Here is a 9,721-nt window from a genome sequence, read left to right as displayed (position 1 = left end):
TCAATTAGATCGTTAAAAATCAATTGTAACTAAATTTTAATATACGATAAGTGATCTTTACATTTAGTTTATAAAAGAAATTGTTAAACTTAAATAGAATTTACTGTAAAATTTTAAATACGAATACGCACAGTTTACTCATCGTAATGGGCGTAAATTAGATGAGATATTAACTAGTAGTTACAGTATGGCAAATCGTGATTAACACGTGTAATGTCTCTTTGATGGTTTTGTCTTAATGGATAACATGAATATCCAGCGAGTATTAAAAGTTATGGGATTTTAATAAAAATAAAAACAACTCAACGGAAAGCTGACACACTGTTCTGTTAACTAAAATTTTGAATGCTTTTAAAGAATGCTTGATGATCTGTTTTAGGTTATTGAGAACTTGAATTTAAAAACAATTTGAAGTTAGACAGGGATTGTTAGTTATGATAATAAAATTTTAGATCAAATGATTTCCCATTGACTGCCTCTTAGAAGAACGTTCTCGAATGATGGTTTGGTAGAATTATCTACCAAATCTACTTTACTGAAAATGTAAAGCTTGCCCTTCCCGTCTAGCCAGAGGGCTCAGCCCCTTGACCCGATATGTTCATTAAACGCACGTTGGTGAAAATAATAATGATCCGTAAAAATTAAAGCTTGTTCAATTTATAAATATATCAGTGTATTGTAAAATAGATACAATACACTGCAGTTACAATACAGCAGTGTGTTGTAACTGCTGCTCTGATATACAGTGTATATCAGAGCAGCAGTTTACAGGACTCGAAACTTTGAGTGATCTAAGAATGTGGGTTTACAACAATCAGCCTTCATCTTAAAAATATTATTTATAATTACCCGTAAAAATGTATTCGGCTTGGTCCTTAGTGTTACCCGACAAACACTTCTAGGAAGTGACCGTAATTCGTTTCTCATTTTTTTTTTTTTGTTTTTAATTACTTTTATTTTACGTTGTCTTTTAGTCAAGTTATCGAAGACAGGTAAAGCCACTCGTGTCGCACATGCAGTAACAGTGACTGTGTTGGTTTAGCCGCCACGCCTTACACTGTCGCACCCCTTAAAAAGCGAAATTCAAAAAAAATTCTAAAATGGTTTTTAGATATTTATCTGAAGAGTATTTGCAAGCCCCTAATTTAGTGAATATCTCGTTTAACTTAGTCGGAAGTGGGGAAAATTTGCAATCATTGTTCAAGTTGTTTTATCTTTCTTCACTCCTTTCAAGGTCGTAGTTCCAAAAATCTATAAATTGGATTTCAGATATTTACATGAAAATTACGTACACTAAAAATCAAGGTAATATCTCCATTTGTTACCGACAAATAAAAAAAAAATAATCAGGTTTAGAAAAATAAATCAAAATCCATTTTAACCCTTTAAACTTTGAATTTCAAAAAATCTTTTTGTAGTGTGCATTTACACCGTAAGAATCAATTTATATTTAGTATTTTCTGCTGGGCAATAATGAATCATTCAGTCAGTCAGTCAGTCAGGGAATGTTGCTTTATAGGTATTCATATACATATATATATATATATATATATATATATATATGTAAAAACTATATGAAAAACTATATATAGTTTTTCGGCTATTTTGTTTTCCCTAAATATTATTGTTATAAGAACAGATTTAAGGTATCAATTGAAGATTTGAAGCTTCCTCATAATTTTTTAGCCCTGATCTCAAAAAGGTTTGATGATGAAGATGTGTGACGCGACTAAAAACGGTCAAGCAGAGTTTGAAAATGTTTTCTACTTATTAGTATTAATAAAATAACTTAAGCGAACAAGAATAATTTTTTGTTACGATAATTTTCCAGTTACTGAAGAAAAATTGCTTTTTTTTTTAAATCTCCCAAAATGTAGAATAATTATATTTCGTCTACTTTTTAAAATATTTTATCGTATAAGGTAAAGATGTATTAACTTTATCATAAATATTTTTATCCGATCTTTTCTCAATGATTTTTTTGCAATACACGCATAATTCAGAGATAGAAACATTGTTTAAAGAGTATTTAAAGGGCGTTTTATCTTAACATGTAACTAAAGATGTGTACATCATGTTTGAATATTTTCATCTCTGGCACAAAATAAATTGACACCAGTTTCTTTTAAATGCAATATATTAAAATAAATAAAGTTTGTTATGATATTTAAATAAATATTATTTAATAAATTTAAATAAATAAAGTTTAAGACATTACATTTGCATAAAAGAAAACCTACAAAATTCTTTGTCATATAAAATCTACTTTTTTTATATTTCTGTTCAGGTTAGTAAACCGCAACGTTTATTACAATAGTAGACGTAACTGGAGGTTTGTAAATAAATTATAAAGTTAATTTATAATTATAAAATTTACATATTTAAAGATTTTCAGGTTAGGTTTCCTTTATTTTTTGAACAGAACTACAGTGAAACTGTTTTAAAATAATTAAATCGTTTTTATCGTTTTGTCCAGAATTGCTCACGTTGCATTTTCACGAGTTTAAAAATTCCTGATTTTGCCGTAGGTGTACATTCCACAAACCACTAAAACATTACAGCTGTCACCACTGCTAACAGCCGCTATAGATTTTTACTTCTCCTGCTAGATTGTTATAGCTCGTAAAACTTTGCTAAAGGGTTCAGGTACTTATTTTTTTCTATTATTTAAATTTATTTCGTTTCTAAATAAATGAAGATAGAGTTTTAATCTCAATTGTAAAAGTTTCAGTTATTTTTTTTCTGCCGCAGAATTTATTTACAATCTGTTCCAATTTACCGGAACCATAAGTAAATTTGAATACAAAAAAGTGACACGCAAAGAGAGGTTTCCATTGAACTCCTAAGGATACATATCTTATATAGTATACATAAATATGTAATAAGTATTACGAGTATACAAACATGACTCCAAGAAACATTGATTAAGTTCAGAACATAAAAAAAATATAGTCATATTAAACACACAAGAATAACTAAGCATAGACACAGTGAAGTAAGTAATAATAAATTGAAAAGTTTTAAATTCTAATGATGTTAAAATAAATATGAATTTTATTTAGAAATATATTCAGAATTAAAGAAAAATGCGAATGTTTTTTTTATATTTCGCTTTACATTTTTGACAAATTAAACCTTCATCCATCCATTTCATATTGTGAATGGGGGAACTATTTATATGGTTATTTATTTAAACAGCAAAATTATAAAATTTAAATAAAATATTATTTCGTATTACGCGTAACAAAATATTTTATGAAGATATCACAGTTATTTATTTCTACTAGTAAAGAAAAGTTGTAAAAAACTAAACGCTTCGTTAACTTTATAAAAAAAAAAAAATATTACAATTTGATGTTGCCATATTTATAAAACTAATTACAGTAGTCGATAAAAGTAAAGAAGGGAAATTCCCTGCTTATATTTATCGTAATTTACTCCATTTCTTTCTGTCTAACAAGGCCTGTTCGCTACAAAATATTAAGAACATGGCACATCGTATAAAAGCCGTATAAAGATACCCAATTATATTTTTTTCCTTTATCGTAATATTTGTCATTAAAGGAAGATACAACGAAAAAAATAATTAAATAAATAATATCTGAAATTCATTACTGAATGTTTGTTTTTTATTTGGCAATGAATCTCAAATAATTCTATATTTTAAGACAAAAATCTTAGTATCCCTTGTTATTTTTATTATATAGTAAAATATATTGAATATAAATTTGCATTCTGATTATTTTATTTAATAGATTCAAATTCAAATAGTTTTGTAAACATTCTGTTAACATTGATAACGTATTTGTCAGTTTGTGACCATGGCATATTATCTGCGTAACTTGTAAATCTACACCCAATATATAAAATTGAATGTGTGTATGTATATACAACATTAAAGTTTTAATCATTTTACTGACGTATGTATTTGTAATATATCAATATTTAACACCCACTCAGCAATTAATTTAGTAAACCTCTGAGAGTGATATTTTATGCAGGGCATAACCGAATGTAAAAAAGTATTTTAAAGAAAAAAAAATGCTTGCGTAACGTTTGGCATCGTGGTAAGTACGTTTAAAGTCAAACTCTTTTTTTAAGTAAAGTAATAGAAAGTAACGGATCCTAGTAGAGGAAAAGTTTATTATCTCTTTTACGAGCCGAGTGTTACATTGTAGAACTGGTCTTGGGTACTTTTACTCTCAAAACCAGTTTTAGTTTATTTTTGGATCACAATTTTGGCTTTATCAAGTAATTTTAATTTGAGAGGGCTTTATAATGTTTTAATGGATAAACAGGTTTTTTTTTTTTTTTGTTAACATTGATTTTAACCAACGAAACAAGGGTAAAGTGCATTTAATCGAGAGCAAAATGTTAAAAGTTTTTTAGAGATAGTCTACTAAATACGTATTGTACTAAAACAAACTATGTTGTGTAACAATGGCCTACACGATTGCAAGTATTTCATTTTACTAGTGTATCCAAAATTATAAGAAAAATTGCATACGTATAGGTACGTATGCAATTTTCCTTATACGTATAAGGAAAATTTAAATAAGCAAATTATAAAAATCAAATTTTGATGCTAATTAGGTAATGAATGATTTAATCAATTTAGTTGTTATTACTGGCAAAGATGAAATATTATTTTTTTTATAATATATTGAATTAAAATAAGTTTAATTTCCATGGCAAGCTCTCTACAATCTGTAGAATAACATGAACGAAGTCATATCAAAGATATACGTTATCGTGTATGTTTCTCACAAATAATTATGACTAAAAAATTGATTTGAACATAATTTTCGGAATTTTAAGTTGATTTTTAGGGGTTTTCTATAGAAAACTCTATATACAAAATCTTTCTAACGTAATATAGAATTTAATGTAATTTACTATTTATTTCAATAATTTAAATAAACTTAATTTATTTCATTTACGGATCATTAATCCGGATTCCAATAAATTTTGGGTTAGTTAAAGATTGTTACGTACAAGATTACAGTAGATCAAACTATTAAATAATATCACTATATATTTTATGTATAATATATTTTGTTATAAAGAAAAAAACCCTTAAATAAATGTTTTTATATCACTGACAAACAGATCCTACTTTCTAGTAATGAATTATTTAGAAGCACGAGATGATAATGTCAATATTTGATTGTATAACACAGATAAGATAATCATGAAACAGAAGAGAGGTAGTAAGCAGTAAAGTAAACAAAACATGTTTGGAGGGAGGGTGAGAAAAGAGGAGCTCCAGATAGAAAAGAGGGAAACAATGTAACATTTCAATTCGTAGTCGAATCAAAATGACAGCCACTGATAAGATGTTTTCGGAATCCTATAATATAGTGAACAACTATGATAGAGAGCTGTTGTTTGTAACCTGACAAGAAACAAATTCGTCAGTCACTTTGAAAGAAATGATTACTTCTCTAGGTTATATTGTATATATTTATAGATATATTGTAAATCAGTAATCATATATTATTATACACGTGTGCATACAATGTACAACTACATATATTTCTTGTCATTTTATTTCCTTAACTTTGGAAACAATTCCTTAAACATGTTTTATTAAAATCAAGAGTTACGTGTTTCATAAGCTTTTGCCAATCTGCTCCTTTTTAAAGGCTTTGGGAGACAGACTGAGAAAAAATGCAATTTAAACTCGCAAATTTGTATATTTTTATATTTAAAAAGTTGTTATACAAATAATTTTATTTACCCTTAAGTTTTATCAACGTTATAAATTCTTTTTCCCTAATGTGTACGTTGCAATCTGTTCAACTACTAAACAATAGACAACCGAACCCCCCCTCCCCAAGGGGGTTTGTTGCCTATTGTTCAATAATGAGATGAGGATGACATGTAAGTGAAATGTAATCTTGAACAAACTTAAGTGAGCTACCAACGTTTTTCTAAGTTTTTGTAACGTTTACTAGGATGAATTTCCATTTATCTCCTACAATTTTTCTTTCCCAGTTGTGTTCTTTTGTTTCTATCCGTTTTGGACATTCCGGTTCTTTTCCGAGGTACCCTGAACTTTTTTGGGTGGGAGGTACCCTGACCTCCCACCCAAAAAAAATAATAGTGTTTTTGGACAGATACATGGTCTTCCGGTCGAAATCGTAAAAATCATGGTGGAAGTCATTCCAGTGGCGGTTTTAGACGTCATTAACAAAATATTGTTTGATGGTCGTATCCCTCCCTCCTAGAAAGAGCTGAGGTTGGTGCTGATACGAGGTGGCTGTGACTGCTGTTGAGGTCGTTGAACGGGTGCGGTGCTGACTTGAGGAGTGAGGCCTACTTACCACTGGAGAAAACGAGAGCTGTGGTATTAGCTGGTAGAAAGAGATTCTCCCCGATTGAGCTCCGAATTGGAAAACATAAGGTGGAATTGCAAGCTGCAACCAAGTATCTCGGTATATGGATTGATTATCGACGATCCTTTACTACCCACGTCCAAGGGATGTGTCAACGGGTTGAGAAGGCTGTGACGGGACTGAGCAGACATTTAGGAAGAATAACGGGACCTCGTACTTCTAAATGCCGGATGTACGCTCATGTGGTGAATTAGATACTTCTATATGGTGTACCGGTTTGGTACAGAGCGCTGGATGTTGGGCGCAATCGTCGTTTGCTAGAGGGAATACAACGCCGCATCGTTCTTCGCGTATATAGGTCCTTCTGTATCAGCCGATGCAGTTATGGTGATTGCTGGTGTGGTCCCACTTCAGCAGTTGGCTAATCAAATATGAAGGATGCGATCTATCAAAATTGTTCGAAGCAATAATGGTCAAGAGGCAGGCCAGGTGGGTCGCCTCTCAAAAGGGAAGATGGACGCATCGATTGATTCCAAATATCAGGCCGTGGTTCGGGAGGAGACTTAGCGATCTGAGTTATTGGCTCGTTCAGTTTCTGACCGGCCACGGAACCTCTAAAACAAACTTATAGTGGAGACGGAGGGCTGATGATGAGGAATGCCCATACTTTGTGATTACTTTGTGGTGAGAGGGACACATCCGATCACGTAATATTTGAGTGCGATAGGTGGATCCGCGTACCTACCGGGTTGGTCTAGTGGTGAACGCGTCTTCCCAAATCAGCTGATTTGGATGTCGAGAGTTCCAGCGTTGAAGACCTAGTAAAGTCAGTTATTCTTACACGGATTTGAATACTAAATCGTGGATACCGGTGTTCTTTGGTGGTTGGGTTTCAATTAACCACACATCTCAGGAATGGTCGAACTGAGACTTTACAAGACTAACACTTCATTTACACTCATATATATCATCCTCATTCATCCTCTGAAGTAATACCTGAACGGTAATTCCCGAAGGCTAAACAGAAAAATAAAGAAGAAAGAAGGTGGATCCGCGGGCGTCAGTATTGTATATCACTGGCAGATCCGCTGAATACTGAAAATATCATTGATAGGATGTTAGAGAGTGAACAGAGGTTCATCATCATGTCGAACTTCATAGCAGATGTGATACAGCAGGAAGACCGAGGAGCTAGGGGATAAGGGACAGCTCACTGTGGAGTCGTCGTTCCTCTGGGCTTGCTTAGATGGCCGGCGGCGCTGAAGCAGTGGGACTTCCTGACCCCGAGCTGAAAAGATCGAGACCCGGCGGGGATTCCCCTTGGCGTGACCTCGTTAGAGGTGAGATACGTGAAGACAGAGTCACGGCCATTGGGTTGGGGCTGCTGTGAACGGCATAGCCGGGCATGGCGTGCTCCCTCCTGGTGGTTAGAAGCAAAGGCACCTCCCCGAGCCGAGTTTGTGCTTAAATGCTGGTTCGGCTTGAGAGAGGAGGATCGGGAAGATAGGAGGTTTAGTTGGTAGGGTGCAGGCACACATACACACATTTAATAACAGGTTCTTGTGGAATCTGTTAACGAGCCCAACACTCAGTACGTAAATGGTATTCCTCCGACTCACGGAAAAAAAAACAAAAAAAAACACTAAAATATATCGGTATCCACTGTCTAGTATTCAAATCCATATAAAAACAACTATCTTTTAATAGAATTTAATAGAATCTCAGATCCTTCGACTTCAAAAATCAGCTGTTAAACAACTGATTAGTGACCAGTTAACAACTAGACCAGCCCGGCAGATAGATAATTTAAATAAATAATTATGTGATTCTAAAAACGTGATAATAGTCATGAAAGATAACAACAAAATAATTTTAAAAAAAGCAGTTTAAAGCAAACAAACGTTTCTTTAATTTATTCATTCCTAGCTATTATGGGATATATTACTGTAATTTTGGAAAATATTGAAAAGAATTAAAATTCTGGGCATTGTATTTTTTTTATTTCTCGACTTTCTGGTTTCCAGAGTGGAGAAATATTAAACGCTAGATTCCAATATTATAAATATGGATATATTTGTATATACGTGCATGTGCGCGCGCGTGGCGGGTGTGTATTTTTCTTAATACAATTGGAACAGGTCATTATATCACGACATTTGGTATGGTGACTCATGCACTCTTGATAACATTACTGAATTTTTATGAATTTGGACATGGTGAAGGTGTTCAGTTTTAATGCACGGTTAGAATAAATTCTGTCGGGAAATTTTCGTAACCACATTGCCAACTTTTTTTTATTCATTGATGAATCTGTCCTTTTTTTGGTTAAGTTTTCTATCCCATATTCTATTTCCTTTTGAACATATAAATACTATTGAAGTTATACTGTATTTACGTTGAGTAGGGCCCCTGTATGAAAACTTTAAATTATCTTTATAAGGTTAATAGAACTGTTTACCAAACAAAGCAATAAAGTTTTTTTTTATAACAAATACGAGTATAATCTTTTATTTAAGTATATAAATTTTATAAGTTATAACTTACATAAAATTTATGAAAATTTACTAAGCGCTATAATAAACTGGAATATACTGATAAATAATTTTTGGTTAAAATGACTTTTCTGCTTGAATAAATCGTAACACAAATAGATTTTAAAACTAATCGTCTACGTGTACGTAGACGATAAGTTTATCTGTAGATAAAATAAATAATATTAAGAAAATAAGTAATACTGAATACATGAGCAATGAGAAGTATCGATAATAAAGGATGGTATACGTAATTCAGTAAATAAAGGTAATTCATACTTAATATTACATAATATTATATTCCAAGGTTAAAGTTGATGGTATACAATGAGAATTGCTTGAAATTAATTCAAAGAATAATTATTATAGAAGCATAATCATTCAATTTGCAATTATAATTCATTATTAGTATTATTTTTTTTTTTTTATTATTATTTTTTTTTGTTTTAACTTTTATTGGAAGTTCATACTAAAATAAATACTCTAGGACTACTTTTTTTAATTAGTACGTTAAAAAATGTTCGTAAGCACATTATTACTGCATGGATGTAGAGGTTATTAACTGGCCTTAAATTTATATTAATTGAATCTCTTTTAACTCCTCATATTATAATATTGTCGGTATTGTTTAAAAATAAAATTTGAAGTTCTATCCGGTAATTGTAATGTAATTAACGAAGGAAGATTCCTGCGCCTATTATTTTAATCAGAAAGAGTGGTTTTACAAGCAAAAATAATAAAATCATGCTTACTTGATGTTTATAAATTTGGTGACTTGTGGGTTTATGATTCCCAACACAATTGATTTTTATTGTTTGGGTACATTATTTATACATTGAAATATCGATAACA

Source organism: Lycorma delicatula, chromosome 6 (genome assembly GCF_047948215.1).
Source record: "Lycorma delicatula isolate Av1 chromosome 6, ASM4794821v1, whole genome shotgun sequence".
Classification (NCBI taxonomy): domain Eukaryota; kingdom Metazoa; phylum Arthropoda; class Insecta; order Hemiptera; family Fulgoridae; genus Lycorma; species Lycorma delicatula.
The sequence above is the reverse complement of the archived record's forward strand: the minus strand, read 5'-3'. Positions refer to the sequence as shown.